A 25,262-nucleotide genomic window follows, 5' to 3' on the forward strand; every position below is an offset into this window, starting at 1 on the left:
GCCATGACCCAGCTGCCAAACCTTGCAGTTGGATTTGTTGAATGTCATGAGATTCTCCTGGGCCCACTGCTCAGCCTGTCTAGGTCCCTCTGGATGGCATCCCATCCAGACACCCTCAGCGTGGTGTCATCTGCAAACTTCCCAAGGGTGCACTCGACCCCAATGTTGATGTCAGTGATGAAGGTGTTAAAGAGTATTGGCCCCAGAACTGACCCCTGAGGGATACTCCTTGTCACCATTGTCTCCACCCAGACATTGAGTCCTTGACCACCACTCTCTGGATTTCATCCTGCAGCCATTTCTTCATCCATCGAACAGTGCACCCATCAAATCCCTATCTTTCCAATGTGGAGAGAAGGATACTGTAAGGTACAGCGTCAAAGGCCTTACTGAAATCCAGATAGATAACGCTAGTGGCTCTTCCCCTGTGCATTGATGCAGTGGCACCATCATGGAAGGCCACTGGGTTGGTCAAGTAGGGTTTGCTCTTGGTGAAGCCATGCTGGTTATCCCATATTACCTCTCTATTTTCCATGTATCTTAGCATAGCTTCCAGGAGGATCTGGTCCATGATCTTCCCTGGCACAAAGGTGAGGCTAACAGGTCAGTAATTCCCTGGATCATCCTTTCTACCCTTGTTAAAAATGGCTGTGATATTACCTTTTTTCCAGCCACCAGGAGCTTCACCTGACTGCCATGACTTTTCAGATATCACTGAGAGTGGTTTGGAGTCTATGTCAGACTATGTCCAGAGTTCCCTCAGGACTCTGAGATGCATTTAACCTGGACCCATACACTTGTAGATGTTCAGGTTCCTCAGGTAGTCAGAAACCTGATCTTCACTTATTACAGTGGTAGGGGCACTTCTTCCCCAGTCTCTTCTTTCCAAATCAGTCATTTGGGGATTGTGAAACAAGCTGTTTTCAGAAAAGACTGTGGCCAAATACAGTTCAGTACCTCAGCCTTCTCCTTATGTGCTATTATCAGCTTGCCTGTGTCACTCACTACGTGGGGTACACCCTTCCTGGACTTTCCTGTTCTGGTTGAGGTACCTGTAGAAGACTTTCTTATTCTTCTATGCACCCCTTGCCAAGTATAGTTCAAGTTTTCGGCCTTGGCTTTCCTGACCCTGTCCCTACAAGCCTAGCAGCTTCCTTACCTTTCCTTGGTACCCTGTGTTCACTGCCTGTGTATTTTCTTCTTGCTCTTCAGTTTGACCAGCAGGTCCCAATTTAGCCTTCCTTTCCTGACTGCAATTAGGGATGGAGAGTTTTTTTCCCTGAGGAAAGCTTCCTTAAAGATCTGCCAGCTCTGCACTGCACCCTTGCCCGTGAAGACAGTTTCCCTGGTTGTTTGGGTAACTCACTCAAGATCTGCAATTTAGCTTTCCTAAAATTTTGTGTCCAGATTTTACTCTTTTCTTGTCTCGTATCCCTCCACCATTGGTCACTACAGCCCAGGCAGCCTCCAAGACTGATATCACCGATCAGTTCACTTGCGTGGGTGAGCAACAGGTGTAGTGTTGCATCATCCCTGGTGGAGCCTTCCATTACCTGACTCTGTAAGTTATTCTCAGTGTACTCCAGGAGCCTCCTGGATCACTTACAATCTGCATAGTTGAATGCCTCCAGCAGGATGAGCACTTGCAATCATGACGCCTCCTGTAGCTGGAGGTAGAAGGTTGCATTGGCCAGTTCTGCTTGATGAGGTGGCCTGTAGAAGAAAACATTTGTAAGGTTCCCTTTGTTGCCTCAGTCTGTGTCACCCACAGACTTTTGACTTGCTCATGACTATTCTTTAGGGACAGCTCTTCACGTGTTATTCCTTTTCTGATGTAGATAACAGTTCCCCTTCCCCTTCTTCCTTGCCTGTCCCTTCTGAGCAGCTTGAAGCTGTTGGTAGCCACAGTCCAATCATGGGAATCATCCCACCAGGCTTTGGTGATGGCAGCTATATTGTTGTCTAGCAGCACAGTAGCTTCCATCTCCTCCTGTTTAATTCAAAGCTGTGTACATTGGTATAGAGGCACTTCTGCTCAGCAGCTTGTATTGTCATTTTTTAAAGGATAACTCCTTAATTCCTTTTAAGCATTTCCCTTGAGTTTCCATGTTGCCCCAATAGTCACTGCCTCATCAACACAGAGTTTTGTATGTGTTGTAGTGCTGCCCGCAACTCTCAGGGCAGCAGGTGCTAGCACCTGCTAGCAATCAGTCCCTCTAATATAGCTATGCCATACCACACCTTATCATGAGAAGGCTCACTATCCTCTCTTCTCTCCTTCAGACCTAGTTTAAAGCCCTTCCAATGAGTCCCATTAGCTTTTCTGCAAGGACACTTCTCCTCCTTAGAGAAAGGCAAGTCCCATCTGCTGCACACAAACCTAGTGCCATAGAGGCCATATGGTTGTCACAAAAAAAAAAAAAAAAAAAAGAGAAAAAACAACAAATTTCTGATGGAAGCACCAGCCTTGAAGCCAGATATTTCAAGACCCTTTGATTTGTTTCCACGTCCTTACCCAATACAGAAGGCAGAGTAGAAAAGATGATCTATGCATTCAATTCCTTTAGCTGTCATCCCAAGGCCCTGAAGTCCCTTTTGATGGCTCTTGACCCATATGTTGCTGCTTCCTATCTCCTTACATGAAAAAGCAGCAAGGAGTAGTAGCCTGTTGGCCATATCAGGTTAGGTAGTTTCCTGGTGACATTCCTCACCTGAGCCCCAGGAAGGCAGCAGACTTCTCTGAGAAGAGGGTCTGATAAGCAAAATAAGCATATCAGATGTTCAGTTCTGTGTGGGAAGGAATCACTTACATTTAATACCTGTCTCTTCTTCAGTGATGTAGCCTTGATGTCACAGGAAGGCTCTTTCTGATTTGATTTCGTTAGTTTGTCTAGACTAAGTGGGCTGCTATCACCCTAAGATGAGCCACATTCAGGGCCTCATACCTGTTGTAGAGAGGGACGTGGGAGGGTGGACTGGACAAGAAGGGTTTTTGTTTCCAATTCCAAGCACAAACTTGCCTCCATCTGCTCCTTTTCTTTGTGTTCTTACATCCAGCACACTTCATTCTCCATGCTCCTGGGTTGCCATGTTTCTGGGTCACTCTGCTCCCTGGTGGCTGTCACCTCTGGCTTCAGCTCTTTTCTGTGTTGAAATCTGATGTTTAGAATAATGGAAATTTTGTTACACCAGCAATTAAGATAAAATCAAATACAACCAGATTGTGTTTGGGATTTCACTTGCCTTGCAGAAATGCCCATGAAAAGAGAGACTGGTAACTGCTTTTGGATGCTATAAAAAAGCAGGTCTTCTGCAATTGTGATGGCTTATGGAGTCGCTGGTTCTCTCAAATAAAGATGTTTGCTAAAATGTAAAGCTACAGAATTCCTACTGGGTGTTATTACAGTGGCCACAACAACTTTTTGTGATATACTCTTGCATATGGCTGTATTGCACCTGTTATCTGTATTTATGTATATGTTAGATATGAATTTCATTAGGTAGCAAGAAGCCAATTTGTTATTGGAAGAAAACAAATATAAAAATAACCATATTTGTTCACCTTTTGAGATTTCTAAGATATGAAATTGGAGCCATTGCTCACAGGAGCTGAATTTACAGAGGAATCACTGTCCTTCTGAACATTGGTTTTCTTCTCTTTCTTTGACAGTGATTTTTGATCTCCTCCTAAAGGGTTACATATTCTTCCATGTCTGATGGACATAAATTCCTTTATGATGGTATTAAATTACTTTGAAGTCTACCAGCTACACAAATGTAATGATTCCAAAACTGCTTGCAGTTCCTAACAAGAGCAGAGATGTCTTTTGAAATGGAAATACACTTCTTTTAAGGATGGTTTATGTTACTCAGTCCATTGTACTTTGATCACTCTTTCATCTTGATAAATTACTTGTGTAAGTGTTACTCAATATATAAAAATACATGAATAACATGAATTCACCCATTATTATGTTATACATTGTTACATTTTTATTCTTCTGCATTTCAGGAAAATGAGCAGCTTTTAATCTTAGGTTATTTTTTGATAAAATAAAAAGCATTGAAAAGAAAATTATAGTACCTGTCCTAAAACTCATTCATCTCTTGGTTACACAATATAGTGCCAACTGTATAAAGTTTTGGAGTCAGTCACTGAAGTCTTACATTTTCTACAACAGTTTGACAGTTGAGCACTTCTTTTCCAATATAATTTCACCATCAATAGAAGTGTAGATAAGACCAGGCAGGAACCTGGTGAAAAGGCTATGTAGTATTCTGAAGTTTTAAGACAAACCTTTCTGTATTCTCAGATGAGAAGGAATAACAGACACAATAATAGACACAAAATGAATGAAAACCAGCAGATATCGCAAAAGTAGAGTGATGAACAGAATACCTCATTCTGCTTCCTTCCCCATTCAAGTGAAAAAAAATGAAGTTCCTTTTTACATTCCATGTTTTAGCATTGTACAAAAAAAAATCTTCCTTAAGTTGCAAGATCACAGTAAAACTTTGCCTTTTGAGCTAATATTTTCTTTGGTACTACTTGTCCTTTTTTTACAAATCTTTCAGTACTGGCAGCCTTCAGTAAATTCTTGCTGCGGATACCTTTGTCAGAGCCTTAATTTGGTAAAGGTCTCATACTGCATTCACACTACCAGCAATCAAATATCAAAACTTATTTTCAAGGCCTTAACAGTGCTCTGTGTGAACTTTCCAAGAACAACACAGCTCTTCCTGCCATTTCATGCATAAATTACTTCATCAAAGAGCTGGTGTTTATTCTGAGCTCCTTGAAATTCTAATCACTTGTACACACCTCCTCAGGCCAGTCTGCACTCTGAAAATTGGATTACTTACAATTGGGCTATTCATACCATAAGGCTATAGAATGTGACTTGTCACCCATTTGCAAGCCTCTGTACATCTAACATATCATCAAACATTTCTAATTGACACTTTTATTCAAACCTTTTTTCTAATGTAAGGTTCATATCAACTAGTTAGATCACAGCACAAGTATTTTTTCCTTTAACAGGGTGTGAAAAACATGAACATGTAACATTATGTTAGTCTTTCAAAAGAAAGATTATCTCTCAAAAGAATGCTTGCACTATTTTCTTGTTTGGTATACTTGATTGATAAGTTGAGAAGGTGCTATTATATTTGAACTCAGGCAGAATGTAGTCAGCTTAATTAATTTGTTCCAAATGACATTTCATCTTACATTATTAAAATGTAAAATGAAGTGATTGCTAATAATACAAACTCAGTCATGTAAGCTTTCTCTGAGACCTGGTAGGGCACATCTTAAGAGTTTTTGGTAGACAAGTTCTCAAAGACTTTCGTGGAAATGATGTGGTCATCAGCAGGTCTATAGATATTCACTCTGGCCCTGAATGTTATCAGACAATACTTTTATACTTGCACACGTATAAACTGATAATTTGTGACTAAAGTTTTTCCAGTTCCATTTGTCTATGCATAATTATTCCTTACAGTTAGAAACAAGTCACCGTGGCTTTTATCTACATATCATGCATACCAATAGCAGTACTTCCACACACCAGGTGCAGATTTGTGTGAAAATCCAAGTAATTATAAATTTAATGAAATTAAATAAATAAATAAATAAATAACTTTCGGGGGGGGGGGGGGGTGGGAGGGGGGGGGGGCAAGGGAAGAGGGGGAAGGGGTGCTAGTAGAAAGAAAATAAGAAACTGAATGCCTCGATTACTGATACCCACTCAAGTAAATTTTCAGGGGAGATCCTGATATTCTCCAGTAGGAGTGAGAAGACTAGAGAAAACTGCACAGTTCTATCCTTTCAATGCCTTATGAAGTGTCAGTGATACATCATGTATATTTGAAGTTACATTACCCTTCATCTTCATGTTGTGGTTTGTATAAATAGAACAGGAATGGTAAAACTATAGAGGACAGCAAAACATACATGAGTTTGATGATCCAATTCACAGAGCTTTCTTAAGTATCTTCTAATCTCAGCTAATGAAGGGTGAAAAGTAGTTACATTATTGTGCTATATCTTTTCAAATGGAAAGTTAAGAATAATTATCCTTCAGAAGAGTATATTCCTTGCCTTCACAAATATGCATCAGTGAGATGCATGACAGTGGGAATTATGATGGAGTATTAAGTATATTAGTCCACATATGAAATAGCAAATGTACTGACAGAAAGCCCAATGAGTTTAAACATATTTTAGCACTTGTGTAGTGTAATGCATGCAATCAAATCTGGAAATAATGACTGAGAATCCTTCTCTTTACACTATATAATCGTTAATAATAAATACTTCACTTATGTATTACACATCTGTTATCATGTACTATCAAACAGTGCCCTGGCACAGCTACTCTAGTTGAGTTCTTAATGCTGCTGAACAAACTGCCACTCTCACAGACCATCCATGTTTGTGCTATTTACAACTTACATGCTTGCACAAATTCCATAAACAGCATTTCTTAGATTCAATCAATAATTCAGTAATAAAAAGTGAAAAAGCGAAAAATCTATGGTTAATAAATCCCAGATAATTTTCATAATTTTTTCCTCATGAAAGCTTGTGTGTGCATTAATGAGTTAGAAAAACAAGGCAGAATATCTCTCCCATTACTTTAAAGTATACTATCTGTATGTAACTGAGAATTAAAATTTATGGGTTTGCTTGTTGGTTTGTTTTCTTTCCTGTACATATTTGCATTTTTTTATTCTTCGTATTTTCTATTTAACTTCAATTGAATTGTGGAAATATTCATGATTGGAGGATCTAATTCAAATTTAAGTAGATATAGTTATTCCTTTTTTAATTGAAAAGGTATGCAACATAACCAAGAAGTAGAGGTAACATTTTGTTAGGTGGCATAATTAAGGAGACCTTTAGGAATAGAATTCTAGGACTGGTTATAGGATAACCACTATGTAGGCAGTGGCTCAATTTACAAAGGATGTTCTTCATTCCTGTGATTGACATAGTGCTGAAAATGTGAATAAAAAGCTGCTGCTTTTGTTGTTTGAACCAAGCACCCTACCTGAGCAAAAAAGCAAAAAACAAACAAAAAAGCCCTAAAACCCAAGAAAATATTTTATTTGGCCCATCTTTAGAACTTAGTACATATGTAACATTGGATATGAGAGCTATCTTTCATCTTTTACTATCTTACAACATAAGACAAATCTTCCTGACTGAATTTCCATTTATTTTTGTCAAAATATATTGCTCTGTAGGTCTATAATCTTATGGCTTGTCACAAAAGAGGCTACCTTACACTAAATTTATTTATTTATTAATTTATCTATCTATTTATTTATTTATTTAAGTAATAGAGTGGAGTAACATTCTCTAGCTTCCCAGTGAATGAGCGTCTTTTCCACTGTGGGTTTGTTATTTATTTATTTATTTATTTATTTATTTATTTCATAGCTTCATATGGGCAATAAGAAGGGTTATACCTCAGTCTCCACCCTCCAGCTTTGCTATCAAAAACAGATATGGAGCTCTAACAGCAAGAGACAGCCATGACCAAGATCTGCAATGAGAAATGACATCAGCAGCTTGCAGTGCATATTGTAAAATGAAACACCATATGTTTTTAGTGTGTGATTCCTTGTTAAAAGGCACTGAGGCTCCCCTCTGCTGGCCTGACAAGGAGTCTCAAGAGTTCTGCTGTCTCCCAGGAGCCAAGATCTGGAACATCACTGAGCAGATGCTGAGCAGGATTACATCTCTTGACTTCAGCAAAACCAACTCTAATCTTTTCAAGGATGTACTAGGAGGTATTCCATGAGTTGGAGACCTGGAAACAAGGGGGGCAAAAGAGCTTGTTGTCATTCAAGCACCACTTCTTCCAAGATCAAGTTCAGTACATATCTAAGAGCAAGAAATAAGGCAAAGATGGCAGGAGACCTGCATGGTTGAGCAAGGAGCTCATGGAAAACTCAAATGGAGGAAGAAAATCTACGTAATGTGGAAAAGTGATCTAGCCACTTGGGAAAAATGTAGGTATGTTATCAGGGCATGCAGAATGGGTGTAGGCTCATTTGGAATTAAGTCTGGTAAGGGAAGTCAAGGACAATATGAAAGGCTTCTTGAAGTCTGTCAATAGCAAAAGGAAGACTTGGGAATGTGTGGGCCTACAGTTGAATGAAATGGGTACCATGGTAATAGAGGGCACCAAAAAAGCAGAGTTACTGAATGCCTTCTTTCCTTCAGTCTTGACTGCTAAGACTCAGGAATCCCAGACCTGGGAGGTAAGAGAGAGAGTCTGGAGAAAGGAAGACTCCCCCTTTATTAAGGAGGATCTAGTTAGAGGTCATCTGGGCAAAATCAATGCACACAAATCTGTGGGCCCGGATGGGATGTACCCAGGATTGCTGAGGGACATGGCCAAAGTGATTGCCAAGCTGCTCTCCATCATCTTTGAAATGTTGTGGAGAACAGAAGAGGTGCCTGAGCACTGGAGCGAAGCCAGTGTCACTCCTGTATTTGAAAAGGGCAAGAAAGTGAACAGTGTGGTTGATTAAGAAATGCCTAACTGGAAGAACGGAGTGTTGTGACAAATGTCACAGTCTACTTAGAGACCTGTTGCTTGCACTGTTTTCTAGGGGTTGGTGCCAGATCTGGTCTTGTTCAGCATCTTTATCAGTTGACGGAGACCAGCTCAAGACGCCTGGGACAGACGGGCTTAGGCTCTGGTGGCACATAAGCAGTGTTTATTGTTGTTACAAGCATTTTATATCTTTTTGCTATGCGAGTATACAATACGGGTTTTGGCACCAAATGACAGAGACCAGCTCAAGACGCCTGGAACAGACGGGCTTAGGCTCTGGTGGCGCAAAAAGCAAAGTTTATTGTTGTTACAGGGTTTTTATATCTTTTAGCTACAGGAGTATACAATACTTAAATCAGATAACATTCATGCAGCTGACAGCAATACATCATTAATTAACTCTTTTGTGGATTATGATCAAAAGGCGTTCTATTCACAGAACATGTTCTGCTCTTGGTCACGGAACGAAGAAGCTGTAACTTATGCTTGCCAGTTTCACATGACAGTCCTTCCCTTTCAGGAGGGGCCGCATGTTCCCTGTTTGACCCTTTCAGGCCAGCCAGGTCTGTTTTGCTTAACAGTCTTCCTCAATCAGTGCCTTGGACAAAGGGATAGAATATACCCTCAGTGAGTTTGCTGATGATACAAAGCTGGGAGGAGTGGCTCACACACCAGAAAGCTGTGCTGCCATTCAGAGAGACCTGGATAGATGGGTGAGTTGGGCAGAGTAGAACCTGATAAGCTTCAACAAGACCAAGTGTAGGGTCTTGCACCTGGGTAAGAAAAACTGCACACGTCAATACAGGTTAGGGGATAACATGCCGTAAAGGAGCTCTGCAGAGAAAGACATGAGTGTCCTGGTGGATGACAGATTGACCATAAGTCAGTAGTGTGCCCTTGTAGCCAAGAAGACTGATGTTATCCTGGTGTGCATGAAAAAAGCGTGTCCAGACTGTTGAAAGAGGTTATGCTCCCTATCTACTCTGTCTCAGTGAGGCCACTTCTCAAATACTGTATCCAATTCTGGGCTCTTCAGTTCAAGAAAGACAGAGATCTTCTAGAGACATGGTATTATTTTTTTTTTAGCTTCTTCCTTCCTTCCTTCCTTCCTTCCTTCCTTCCTTCCTTCCTTCCTTCCTTCCTTCCTTCCTTCCTTCCTTCCTTCCTTCCTTCCTTCCTTCCTTCCTTCCTTCCTTCCTTCCTTCCTTCCTTCCTTCCTTCCTTCCTTCCTTCCTTCCTTCCTTCCTTCCTTCCTTCCTTCCTTCCTTCCTTCCTTCCTTCCTTCCTTCCTTCCTTCCTTCCTTCCTTCCTTCCTTCCTTCCTTCCTTCCTTCCTTCCTTCCTTCCTTCCTTTTTTTAATTTTTTTTTCCTTTTGGATATCTGTATAGCAGCCTGAAGAAGTGTCACTAATAGAAAATTAGGCCATATTGCATGTTTTTAGTAACACCCTTCGTTTGTAGGGGGGAAAAGCAGCATCTTATTAACAGTGCTTAGAATCCATTAAATGTAAAAACAAACCAAAACCCAGTCAAAAAACCAAAAAACTCAATAGTAAATGTTTTTCTTCTTAGTCCATAATGAGCAGTTATTTCCACTAGTATCTTGAATTAAAACAAATAAATAAATAAATAAAATTTAGTCTTGAGTTCAAAGGATAAACAAGAAAAAGCTGAAGTATTTCAAAATCCTAAACAAGGCAGAACTGTTTGTTACAAACGCACACATCTACTACACATTCTTCATTAACCACTGGGGTACGAAGGGGGGCAAATAAAGTATTTTCCAGTGTAATACAACAGCAAATCATGTAAGTTAGTGTGTTCTGCAGCATTTAGGTATAAGAAAGCTGTCACCACATAAGATAGAAATGCACTTTTACTTGTTTTCTTCTGAAATGAATAGGAATTTTGCTGATTTCAGTCACAGCCATATTACATAGATTATTTTTTCCTTAACCAAGTCTTGTTTGTTCATTCTAACTAAAAAAAAAGCCTAAACGTTTTAAACCAAACAGTGTAAACCCAGCAAAATAGTTTTGAATAAAAAAATTGTACCTACAATGGTAATGCCATCAGCAGTCTCTCCAGAAAGCTATGATCAGGATATAGACTGAAACAAGTGCAGGTTGAGATGGGCATGATGGGAGAAACGAAGGACAGCAGAACAAATAGTGTTTGGCAGAAAAACAGAAGCCTCCATTTGTGATTAGACTAACTGATAACAAACAGCAGAAACAGCTCATAAGAAAGGCATGAAACACAGAGAAGTATTGACTGACTGGGAGTACTGTTGTAGTATGGGAGAGCTATTAGTCCCAGATTACTCAGGGAGTCTGAAGACCTGAACAATTCAATTTATCTTTGCAACTTAGGATGCATTTTCATTGCTTTGTCAGTTCTCAAGTCTACAAATGTTCATGTCCAGCTTTATCTACTTTCACAAATGGAATGCTCATGGGCATTTATTTGCCCTTTGCACCTATTCTCTTTCACAAGTAGGAATACACTGTGAAATCTGAGCTGTCCTGTAGATCTACCATTCCCTGAGATCCCCAAATCAATTTGTATTGGTAAGTACTCCACAGGACTGGAAAAATCACCAGTCACAGGTTGTCTGTCCATTCACAGAAATGTTCAGAGACACTAACTGGAATAAGAGGAATACCGGTTCTGTACTCTTGCATGAATTTCAGTCATAAAGCATTAGTTCCAAAAGTGCTAAAATTGCAGCTGATTGTGTAGTGCAAACAGTAGGCACATAAATGCATAGTCTTTTGAGAATAGTTTCTCAGCTTGAATTGAGCCTCCTACAGAAAAGTTTTGGTCTCTCACCAAAAACATTTCTCAGCTATACATTGCGCATCAGCATCCTAAAAACAGAGAGAAAATATGAAGATCTACAAGTACAGTCAGTGGATTCTTACAGTCCTTTGCTTATCTGTCACTCATTTCTTGGCTGTGTTTTGTCTAAATTATAGTATGACTGCAAATGTCCATTGAAAAAACCTCTGTTTACTGTAGCAGTCCTTTATGCCAGCCCTTCTAGGACCAATCATTTTGTAGTCTTATTCTGTTCTTGGCCAGACAACAAGTGAAGAGAAGCCTGTTATGAAGCAGACAAAGCCCATAACCAAGCTACTATGAAAGAAATTCATATCTTTAGCTAACACTTCCAGAGACTCAGAGTAGATTTATACTGCTGTCTTGGCTTACATGCTTAGTAGTGCAACTTTTCTGCTCTTGACAGAAAAAGGTTGGTAAGCAAATCTCAAACTGTGGCCCAGTTGTAGCTGAATATATTCAACTGTTCCATTCAGTGCAGAGGCAAAAGATGAAGACCAAAAACAACAGTACTAGAAAGAGCTGAGCAATCAAATATAGAAAACTCTGCAGATTGCACCTTGAAGCATTTTGACGTATGTGACAGGAACTTAATTATCAATTTCTAAACTTGTACTTAACAGTTTTATGGCATTACAAGAAGTTATGCCATTTGGGAATGTGCTCCACTGCAGTTATAATCGCCAAGTTAGAATATGTGATACATTAAGGCTGTTTTGTAGTACTTCTACCATACTGTTCTCTTTATGATGCATGATTTTCATTACTCGGAGACTATGATTTCAACATATGTTTATGGGAACAGGCTGCTATTTATTACACTCAAAGCAATGTCTCATGCAGCACATCACTATGACAGGGAATTAGTTCACACCGAGTAATTAAATATTAATAGAAATATTTATTGAAGAGCTACTCCTATTAAAAGTTATAATTATTTTTACTCCATAAATATAACTAATACAAGCAATTACAGCCATCAGGTTTTAAATATTATGTATGCTGCTACTCTAAAAAAATAACAATAACACATCAATAAAATAATATTTCTTCAATAAAACTGAACAGCTACCAATTTCTTGCTCAGAGTGGAAAGCCACTGGATGATTCCAGGCCTCATGTAGGAATGGAAGCAAGGACGAAAAAGGAACTCCAGGTAGAAAGCCAGGGAAACAGATGCCCAAAGGAGAACTAAGAAACTTCCATGGTCTGTATTATTCTGAAATACACCTCAGTTGCACACAAAACACTCAAGTATATGAAAAAGATTAGAATCATCAAGGGAGTCAGCAATGCTACCAGGCAGCCTGTCAGGTTGCAGCAGGAGGATGCAGAGGGGCAGAGCCAAGCTCTTCTCCACGGATCTGATGGAGCCCTGACTGCAAGTGCTGCTGGAAATTGGCTTCAGGCTCAAAATCTGTTTGAATGCCAAATGTAGCAATTGAGATTGAAACATTTTGCACTGAGGCAGTCAAGAAGCACAAACTGGGAACTATGTTAAGAATCAGCTCCCTCCTTGTTCAGTACTCACTCTAAGCTTCAGAAGGATCATAGAGCAGTCTAGCATGTGTAGCATGTTGAAAAAGGAGTACACCAAGAAGGGTGGAGAGATCATCTTAAACATCTAAACTAAAAACAACACAATTTCTGAATAGTTCCAGGGGTGAGATTTCCAATATTTTAACCCATGATCTATAGTAGGATAAAGAAGAAATTATCACTGATTCAAATGCACCTAAGTAGAAGGAAAAAAAAGTATTGGTAGCTGAACAAAAGTCATTTGCATTTTTTAACTGTGAAAGAAATTAAAACTGACAATGAAATTTTCCTTTCTTTGGAATCTCTAAAAATAAAAATAATTTTAGAAAGGTTTTCAGGTAGTTTAATCAAAACTACATGAAAAAAGATATTTAAGTATTTTTCAAACTCATTTGCAAAACAACACAATATTAAGACACTCATGGCATGCAGGAAACATCCATTGCTTTCTCATAATTTTCTTCTTTCAGGAACACAAACAAACATGTATCTTCTAAAGTTTCAAAAAGGCAAAACAACTGTCTTTTTAACATCTTTGGTTAAAAAGCAATTTGTAGAATCGTAGCCTTTAAAATGATCAAGTGTTCTGCTTTCTAGATGGAAATAATATGGATACAGAGCTATAAACTGTTTGTACATAGGCCTGGCTTCTCTTCAGTGTTTCCATGCCAGACTATTCTTGCAAAGGCTGTGCTATAGTAACTGAGAAGGAAAGATGCTAGACATTTCCTTTTCATTGATGCCAGAGATTTTGTAATATGAACAGCTTAATCTTCTTGTTTGCTGAGAATAACGATGATAGTCTGAGTTCCTATGGAACAGCCACCTTATTCATGGGAAGGAGCTGCATGGCACTATGAAGCAGTAGAAGCTTTCTTTCTGAACATCAGAGTGTGTATCTGAACATCTTTACTGTTTTTATGTGTAAAAGCAAAATGAAATGAAGTGAAATGAACTCGAATTCTTCCTCGCAGATATAGCACTCTAATTACATACAGCCTTGTTTCTCAGCAGTACATATTCTTTGCAAACAGTATCAAACCAATTGCAATCTGCAGAAGACACTCCTTTGTTTCATCGCAGTAATGATGCAAAACAAGTGTTTACACCTCCACAGCAAATGACTACATGCCTGAAAATACATGCAGAATGATTTAACCAGTTTGGAATAAGGAGAGAAATGTTTTGAGAATTTTTCGGTGTGCTTGTATGAAGTATCTCACTGGTCAACTGGAATGATGCTCAGAGCATGTCCTGAATTTCAAGAGATTGGTCTTACCCTATTTATCGTGGTTATGCAGCTAAATGAAATGCCATCAATAAGGCAGTCATTAACAAAGTGTGGTGGTGAAGATAAACCCTTCCAGTTTAAGCTGCTTATTTTCATTTGCATAAGATGAACAAACTAACTAATACTGCTTTTCACTTTCACTTAGAAAAAGTTTGATGCATTTTAGCTAATGTATACTCTTAACATGACTCATCTTCCCTGAATTTCCACCATGGAGACACATGAATCAGCACTTCATCATGCCATTCCGTCCTTGTGGAGCACAGAGGAAATTATACTGAAATATTATCCAGAGAGTGGGTGTTTGCTAAAACTCTTGTGCAGCAAACCACATAGAAGGCCCTTTCCTTCTGGTCTTATCACTCTTTGGATCATCCCACACCTCTGGGAAACAGTAACTGCAGAGGTGCTGCCATGGATAAATATCAAGAAATAAAGCCATCACACACATTACCTTAATACATATTTAGGTACAGGTTACACTAATTTTCTGCTTTCTACTATGAGGACTAAAAATATTCCCTTACTAGCCCATGAAGCAAATTATGTAGAAAAGGTAACCAGTGAACGACACTAAAATCAAAGAAAACAAATCCTGCAAGGATTTCAGTAGCACCTGACAGTGCTCATCTGTCTTGAATTAGGAACTCTTACCTTAACGAAAGGCAGGTTTCAAATTACCTAGGAAATCTGACCCATTTATCTTCAGCCATTGCCTGTCTTTGAAAAACTCTCCAAGAAAAAACAAACTAATGGGGGCCATGCACTACTCTAAGCTCATATTCAGCCAGTGATGAAAGCTCCTTTGATATATCTTAAATTCCTCTTTCTACTGCTACTTGAATGTCACCTAATCATTCTGGCATTGTTGAAAGGTCAGGTTAATTTTAGGAAATGCAGAATGCAAGCAGATACTGGCTTCCCACTGCTGCGTATTCCACTTTTCTTCTGTTCTTCTTTATAAAAGCATAATTGTACAAAGGACAAAATCTGTAGTGATGCTGCAATTACTAGCTTCATACGATGCTGTGGTGTGTATGCTCTACTTACAGAGTGACACAGAAGAATAAAGAATAGTTATATACTTTTCTCACTGTGGAGTTTCTGCTAGACAGTGTCTAATCCCAGCAGAGTCATGAAAATGCAGATTTTATTTTTATTTTTATTTTTTTTCATCACATAGGGAAATAGATATTATGGCATCTTTCTTATTTAGTTTCCACAACATCTAAAAGTAAGGCTTATACTCTTGCCTACAGTGAAACCAGAAATTTTAAATCAAGTTTGTAGCATTTCAGAAACATCTTTCTCCAAATGTTTTTTTTTTGAGCACTTCCATTTTCATAATCACCTTGGACAAATAATGCCAAGCCAGATGTTTCTAGCACTTTGAATAAATTTAAAATGAATTATTTAGGAGAGCTCTGAAAAAAACAAAACAAAACAAAACAAAACAAACCACCAGAAATTCATTAATTTGGACTTAGGTGATTTATGAGTGGGTAAATCAAATGAACAGCATCTTGGAGCCATAAGCTACCAGCTGATCTAAATAATACCAGAGGAAGATGCAAGAAAGATGCTGAAGCAGCAAAATAAAAGGCAGAGTTGCCCATTAGGGCAAAATTTTCCTAACATGAAAAACTCTATTTGTGACTCAACTGCAAGCTTTTAAACCAACACTGGGAAGAAGCAAGCATATCTGTGCAGGACAGAAGTTAAACATTTAAAATATGAACTTTTGGACAGCATTTCAGTACCAAAAAACTTCACCACAGTGGCTCGAGATATCTGATGGCCATTTGTCTTAAGTGGGATAAAAGTAAAGTAAACGGGGTAAAGTCTTATGAAACTTAGAAAGAATTCCTTGTACAGCAGAGATGAACACAAGAATGATACAAGTGATATCTCTTTTCTCTGAGAAATCTCTCTGACCTTGTAACAATTTTCATAAAAAGACTTACAAATATAATTCTGTTCACTGGAGAAAAAGGAAGAAATGCTTTTTAATATATTTTTTTTAATTTAAAAAATAAAGAAGAGCTTCCATAAAAAAAAAAAAGGATATTAATGTAGATTTCTTTTTTATTATTATTATTAATAATTCTCCAGAATAAAATTAAAACATAAAACATAAACTGTTCCCCAGGCAGTTATATTATGTCAGGTAGAACTGAAGTATTCATAGCCCTGCTGGAAAACATACAAGTCACATCTTAACTTTGTTCACACAATTTCTTCTTATAACAGTGCAAAGAACATCAAAAACCATCAGTGAGCTAGAACAGGATTAAACAGCTTTTCCAGTATATGCCAGTTGCCTACAGAAGTACAAAAACTAGAAAGTGGATGGCAGGTCTGCTGCAATGAAAACAGCATCAATACTTGAAGTAACCCTTTACAAGCAACTCACTATCAGGGATGAGTCAATATGAAAAGTGCTTTCACATTTGTTTTTTACTTTTTCTTTACTGGATGTTAACACTCAAACATTAGGTCAGTGCTGAATGCAGAACTCAACACTTAAGATTGCTAAATAGTGATCTTCTTATAATATTAAAGTAAAAAAGCAGACTTGTAGGACTTTTAGATTTGATCTACCCACTCGCAGAAGGGGAAAAAATATAATCCTGTAAGATGGATGGTACTAAATGAGGAAAATGAGGTCTGACATTTAAATATGTTTGTCAGATGCGAACAACGCATTTGAAAAATCCTGCACTTTCAGCCCTGAGAATTAATTGTGCTTTAAAAGCATTCAGAGAAACAATGAGCCAATGTCTGTCTGTTGAGTCACTGAATGTTGATTCAGTCTGAATGCGTTCATTGCTCTGTACTGAGGTACCAGTTGGGAATGAGTGGGAATTCATTAACATATAGAAAAAGAAACAAACATGCTGCTGCATTACATGATCTATTTCATAGTGTCCTAATTTACCTATAAGAATTGTAGTGAATGAATAACTTTTAGAGGACCTTAGCAACAATCAGCAGTCATGCTCTGCCTACAAAGAAAACAGAAAATTAGTTTAAAATCACTTCTTATCATAGGCAGTGAAAACCATCACTTTTGGTCAGCATGTCAAGTCATTTTGCTAATTAGATGAGACTGGTTGTGTGACAAATAAAGCAGTAATGAGTCCATTGACATGGGACAGGGAAGCTGGATCCTTGACTATGCTCTAATTAGGTACTCTTCATCCTGGAGAAGACTCAGAGGTGATCTCATCAACGTTTATAAATATCTGAAGTGCAAGAGGTACATTGGTGGGGCTGAGCTATTTTCAGTGATGTGCAGAAAGAGGACAAGGGGCAATGGGAAGAAACTGGAACACAACAAGTTCTATTCAAATATCAGGAAGAACTTTTTACTGTGAGATGAGAATGGCGGAGCATTCAAAGAGTCTGCCCCAAGAGGTTGTGGAATCTCTTTCTATGGAGATATTCAAGATCAACTTGGACATTTTCCATGAAACCTACTATAAGGAACCAGCTTTGTCAAGAGAATTGGACTGGGGAATCTCTAGAGATCCCTTTCAACTGCTAAGGTTCTTTGGATCTTTGTATTCTCGCAAACCTTATTGTCTCATAATCAGTAAAACCTAAATGAGAGTCAATGGGATCTTGTTCTCTTATTCAAGCTTGTGACCTCATATCTGTTTAAGAATGGGAAAAACAGACAAGACAACAGCTAAGAAACCAGAATGAAATATAAAAAGATAAAATAGGACTCTTCCAACATACCGAATGTTCTTTAAGGTATCCAAGTGAAGACATATTTATACATCATGAATATTCTCTTATCTATTGTAAAAATAAAAATAAAAAATGCAAATCTACAGACACTTAGCTATTAAACAAAGGCTTAGTAATCTTTACCTAACTTCAGAGGATTTAGAGTTGCATCAGAAGAACCAAACCCTGATACCTTGTTCAGACTGCTCTTGAAGTATTTTGAAATAGTGACTTTCCACAGACAAACTGAAGCTTCTTTCTATCATGCTATCTTTGGCCACTGAAGTATTTCAAGCTTTCTGAATTACTCTTTTCTCACCACTATCTGTTGCAGAGACAGTATATTTGTAGTATATCTTTCATGTAAGAGAAATATAATGAGAACAAGAAAAAGGGTGTGATCTTGAAAATCTATTGTTGTTTACCATTTTATTTTGCAATATGGGTTAAACAATAGGTGCTTTACACACTGAAGGAGAAAAAAAAACAAAATACAAGGCCAGGTCATTTAGAAAAAAATCAATGATACTTATTTAGAATGAAAACAACGAATCCATACAACTCTCTTAATCCAAAAATACAATGTAACAAATTGATTGACCATTTTAAAAGTAGGTGGTAATAATAACCGCATGGATGTGCCAAGTTTACTGGAAACAATTAACTTACCTTCCATAAGTGCTACCATAGCCAGACCATCACTTAGTATGACAAACATTTATAGCTATCTGATGCCCTTAAATGTCTTAGGAAAATGTAAGTAGAGGAGTAATCAATTTTCAGAGGCAGAGAAGAATTCACTGTAGATGGCATTGAAATACACTGTTTTTCTATAGCATATATGAAAAAGTATTTAGAACCTGTCAAAATGTCCATAACAAGTTTATTGTTTGAGGTTATTTTAATCCAGCAAAGGGCCACAGAGATGATCAGAGCCTGCAGCATCTCTTTTACGTGGAATGGCTGAGAGACCTTGGACTGTTCAGCCTGGAGAAGATGGAGAGGGGATCTGACCAATGCATATCTGAAGGGTGGGAGTCAAGTGGATGGGGCCAGGCTCTTTTCAGCAGTGTCCAGAGACACAAAAGGCAATGGACCCAAACTGGAAAATAGGAAGTTTTGTATGAACATGAAAAAACAGGTTATTTTTAGTGTGGGAGAGACAGAACCTGGAACAGGCAGACCAGAGAGGATGTGGTGCCTTCTTGTCTGGAGATATTCAAACCTGCCTGGATGCTTTCTTGTGCAACCTACTGTAGGTAGCCTGCTTTTTGCAAGGAGTTGAACTGGGAGACCTGCAAAGTTCCTTTGCAGCAGATATGATTCTGCGATTCTTTTGAAGCCCTCATGATGTCATAGAATTACAAAAACAGTATTAGTTAGCTGAATTCTTCATGGAATACATCGCAAGTTCCCACCATCAACATTCATTCTTCAACTTCACTTAAATCATTTAGTCTCTGGAATTGTTCTTTTGCAAAAGCAGCAGTAGCATCTACATCCTGGTTTATGTATCCCTTAGCAGCAAATACACGTCTTTGCTGTTAAAAACACAAGACTTTTCATTCCTCCATCCTGATATAGCTGATCGACACAAAAGGCAGTAATTTGAAATTGCTACAAAATAAATCATAGCTCACTTATCTCTTTTTTTACTACTTCAGAGTAAAAGTGGTCAAGTCCTGTGAGTCTGGCTGAAGAACATGCAGTTCTTCTATGCATAAAGAGCTGGTAATGGAGACTGATAGAAGCTTGGTCAGTGGTGTTGAATTAAAGTTATCCAAAGTTTTCTGGATTGTCTGAATATAGAAAGGCTGAAATATAAATAGTAGACAGAAAATGATTGTTTTGGCATTTTAGTAGAAGTTGTTCATTAAATGCAAGCTGTGAAACTTATCTTTGATCATTACATCACTAGAGAAAAGGATAATAAAAAGGAAAGTTGTGGTAACTAGATGTGCTAATTTTCTGCTTTTACATCTCTCTTTGGTGAGATCTAATCATGCCTTTGGAAATGCTTTTCTTCCAAACATCTTGTCAGTGAAACTGCTCTTAATTGTATATGTAAGTGTGAAATTAGACATGCAACTCCATGACTATTAACAATGTAATGAAGAATAATAAGGATAAATAAGAACATCAGCATTTTTTCCAAGATAACAAATCATTCTTTCTGCCTTAATTTCCTATATGTAGCAACATAAATGGGAGTTCTTGAGGAGAAAAAAAGGACAAAACTTGTAAAAAATAATAAATCCATTCTAACATTCTATCTTTCCAATGATGAAAATAAGCAGAAATTTTGGTCTCATGAAACTCAGTGGTACTTTTATTATTACTTCACTTGGGAAAGCCTTCAACTCATGACTACTGCTTTAGTGACTTCAAATATTTTAATAAGCACAGATTTATGTACAAATTAGTAATATCCAGAAACATGCCTGAAACATGGAATTGATTGTGGTCATGACTAAAATAAAAGCTGATGAGATGATGAACATGAACATTTTTCTCCAGGAGGTTTGGATAGTGCCCACTTGGAGAATACATACTGAGGAGGATGTCAGTACTAACCACAACAAGGGAAAATAAAAGTACGAATTATAACAACATTTTGTCAATTATGAAAGCAAAATATCTGATCTCCAGCTTTGGAGTAGGAAGGAAACTTTATTCATTAAAAAACAAAACAAAACATAATGCATAATTTCAAATAACAACAACAACAAGAAATAAACATACAAACAAAAAGTCACCCAACAACAATATTATTATTATTATTAAATCAGAATGGGGAAGATATTTTCTCTGTAATTGTATTTTGCCTCATGTATTCACCAAATTTCCCCTTGCAAAGAGCACTAATTTATTGCAGCTGCTACGAACAACAAGTTGACAACCTAATAAGACAGCTGACGAAGTATTTTATTAGGATTGCTTATTAATTAGGATCATGAATCTTTCAACAAAATTAAAGAAATAACCTTGTGGCTGGCACTTAAGGTGTTTTTGGATGAACTCCAAAACTATGTGATACACAGGAAGATTTAAGAAAATGGAATTATAGGAGATGATATCCAGACTAGGCAAGAAGACATGGGTTGAATTTAGCTTCAGTCACAGAGGTAAATAGTGGAATTTACAAAACCTGTATAAGCCTATACAATAGAACTAAATGTGCAGAAGTAAGCGCCCCTCTCATACAAATATTTGAAGCCTGGCTTGGTGGAAATATGAGCGCTTTTAACTGGCTTGAAACATGTTCTATTCTAGATAATATTAATTTGCTAAGCTGTTCAATTCTGTTCTTTCTCTTCCTATCACTTCACTGAACCAAGTACTTGGCTTCAACAGTTGGACGCTACCTCTGTAAGGCTTATAGAGAAAGCACAGGGACCTCATACTCCAGCTGTATAAAATATTTCAGAATCTGTTTAAAAAAAAAAAAAAAAAAAAAAAAAAAACACAGGGAAAGAAAAGAAAAAAAAGAAAAAAAAGGCATGTTGTGCTGTTTGTTTACAAAACATGGAGTTTTATTTATTTCACTTATGATTGGCTTTCTTGTCAAACCTATTTGTTAAGTTTCTTTTTTTTGGTAAGATATTAGCTGCTTTATTATGAGACTTCTCTTTCAGCACTCAGAAAAATCACAGAAAGTACTGTGGAAAATAACCATGTGCCAACATCAGAATGAATTTCTAAGGTATTAGTTATCTTTTCTCCTTATTTCTTTTCTCCTTATGTTTTTCTTGTTGCTGTCATGACCCTGAGTCATGATGCCAAATTGCCCTCTTGGATACTATGAAAACTAGAATCAGGCACCTAACAGCTTTCCTCTTGAGCTGGAGAAGTCTAAAATTTGAAGGATGAGTTCTGTCTCTTTTTCCATCTTTGCTGGAGACATGGGAGAAAATTTCAGCATAAAGCAGTGGATTGCTGAAAACCCTTGGCACACATGCAAAGTGGTGAGGAGCTGGAACAAGCTGCTCAAAGAGGCTGTGGATGCCTCATCCATGGAGGCGCTTAAGGCCAGGTTGAATGGGGCTCTGTGTAACCTGGTCTAGCACTTGATCTAGCAGCTAGCAACTCTGAGGCAGGGGATTGGAACTTGGTGATCCTTGGGGTCCCTTCCAACCCAAGCCATTATATGATTCTATGATTCTATGACTGTCGCAACTTTTTTTTCTTAGGAAATATTCCTGTTGTGTTCTCTTTGCATGAATGCCTGTGCACTATTTTTATATTTTATTATTATTTTCCATAAAAGACAAAAGGTGAGATCAGTCATGACATAAGTCTCTTAAAACAAAAAAGAACAACTTGCTTCAGACAGTTATGGGAGTGCTGCATGTAGAACTGATACAATGGAATTAAATGAGGAATTTGCCTACCTATTAAGTAGGTAAAATCAGTTTTACAAACAAAAACAGAACAAAAAAACCCCCAGCTTTTTAAATTGCTGTTGCTGCTGCCACTTCTCAGGTCTGACTGTACAGCAATAATGTCTCTTTTAATTGTATCAGCAGTCAGCTCAGAAGCAATACTCTGAATGGTTTTCTGTATTTTTCCAGTTCTTTTCTTTTGATGGTGCTTAATTGACAAAATATTGGGTGGTTCAAACAGACTATCTGAAATTATCTAAACAAAAGAATTCTATGACTCATTCACAGAAATTTAACTCCTGCTTATCTTAACAGCCACCTCAGATCTTCTCGACCTAAGGCCAGGAGGATTTCACATAAGTAAAAATAGAGCCCATTTTATTGCATACATTAGCAGTAAATATTGATGGCTCAGGTAGGACACTGTCTCAGCAACAGCCACAGCTACGGGTTTACTTCTGAAGAACTGCAATACAATAACATTAAGTCATTGTGTAGAAGTGGATGTGGGAACTTGCCTCCCATACTTTCCTCTGCAGTGCATCAGCCATGCTACATACTTAAGAGTTCAGATATTTATAAACATAAGAGTTGCACAGCTCAAAGACTAGCAGGTTGCTCTGCCTGAGAAATACCCACAGAGCTTACAACAGCAATACTCTAGTCTCCTCTCCTTCCAAATTGGCAGTAAAGTGTCAAAAAGTCAAAATAAAAAAATAAGACTGCTTGAGTCTTTAGGGCATTGAATAAAGGACTAATTTGTCATTTTGTTAAAATTGTAAAAGTAGTTGAGCACAAACAATGGAAAAGATATGGGGTACCTTAACTGTAACTCAAGGAACCTGCTGATTGGTCCAAGGAGCCTGCACCGGGGTCGGAAGTACATTGTGAGGGTGACATATGGCCTTCATCCTCATGACCACCAGAGCAACCACCAGGAGGCACCACGCATGCGTAGAAGCATTAGTTACGAGTGGAGTTTGGGTTGTAAAATAGGTGTGGAATATTGTAATGGATTTCTAGAAATAATTGTAATAACCACTCCTTCTCTTAGAAATACCATGAATATGCATGTATTCCTTCTATAAATAAAACATGTTTACCTGCTTTCAGTGTGCAGGCTAGAAAGGGTTGACCCCCCCTCCTGCACCTGGCGCCAAATAAAACTACACTTGATTTATAAGTACTTTGTGGTTATAGTTTCTTCTGCAAGTCAGCAAGATGGCAAAAGTTGGCAAACAAGCAAGAAAACGAACAGTCCCCACAGGTTCCTCTACATTTCTAAACAATGTAAACTTACCTATATCTGTTCATAAACTGAGTCTCAGACTGCAGAGATGTTCACCAGTTTAATAAGCTTTGAAAAGATGTTTGTGCTATGTCTAATATCAGAGGAGGCAGAAGCCCTGAGGACAGTTAGTGTTTGATAAAATGAAGTTGGTATAGAGCATTGTTTTTCTTGAAGTATGTGTAAACGTACAAACCAATGTATATATAACTGTACACATATCTGCATGTATATCCTTTGGTATCAAAAGATTAAATGTTATGAATTTTCTATCTTAAGTCCTAACTTTTTCCAAGTCATTTGGTGAAAAAATATTTGTAGATCAAAAATTTTCAAGATTTCTCTGGCTTGTGTTTTTTCTTTCCCATATAATCTCTTCACTTATTACTACGAGAACGTGTGTGTTGGAACTGTGCTTTGGAAACTCACTCAATCACTTTGTGAAATCCCATCTTTTGGTTCTGGACCATTTCATTCCAGTGGCTTGACACAACATATTAATTCTTTCTGACCAGGCAGACTGAAAAACATTTTCCACCAGAACATTCTGGCAATTAATATTTTCTTTCAAAGCTTCTCACAGCTGCAATTTAAATCATAAAGTGCCAGGTACTTAACAGACAAACATGATGCCACAGACTCATAAAAATGCACTATGAGGGATTACATAAAAAGCTAAAGACAGTTTGTGGGTATTTGACTCCTTATTCAGATTTTCATTGTGGGTGGCCTTCTCTGCAGTCTTTGATAACAAGAAGAAAAAGCAACACACACAAAACATATGTGTGTGTCAAAACTCATCCTGTCTGACACATCCTTCTTAATTACTTATTCCCTATTTCAATATGGTTTGAAATTCACTGGAATAAGAAGCCGGCTTGCCAAAGAGAAAAAAACATACTAACCATATTAAAGATAAAACATACTAGAGAAAACTGAAGAAAACATTCACTTATGCAATACTCTCATTGTGCTACAAAGTGAAAATAAGTCTTCATGAAAGATACTATTTGAACAAGAAGATCTCCTTTATTCTTCATGAGAAGTCTCAAGTGAAGCATCAACAGCAAACTCAGATACACACAAACAATCTTCAGTGCCTCTATGCTTAACTTTTTGTTTGTTTCTGGGATCATAGTGAGTTTTTGGAAAGCAAAGGGTGTTTCAAAACTGTTTGCCTAATCAAGTGGGGTCAGTGACTGGAACCGTTCTTATAAGCAGGAGCAGATGCAACACTCTCAGCAAGCAGGACAAAAGGGGAACAGACTGAAGGCCACAGCTGTTTCATGACTCCCTGACATACATTGCCCCTTCCTGGCAAAGAGAGAGGCAAATGTGCTTGTACTGAGCAATCTGAACTGAGTGAGGCAGTGGGTGGATGAAAAACTGCAGCTAGGAGAAAGCACCCACTTTCTATACTGCTGTGTTGTGGTTCTTCCAGCTTTGCTCAGTTCTAATCACCCACAGAGCCATCACAAGACAATGGCACGCAGCTCCACCTTGCAGGTACAGATGTAGAACTGAATCTATGAAATTATGATGATTTGCAGAACTACAATGGAGTAGAAGGACAGAGATAACTGTGCAATTGATGAATATATTGCCCTCTCTAAT

This window comes from Tetrao urogallus (genome assembly GCF_951394365.1).
Source record: "Tetrao urogallus genome assembly, chromosome: 13".
NCBI lineage: Eukaryota > Metazoa > Chordata > Aves > Galliformes > Phasianidae > Tetrao > Tetrao urogallus.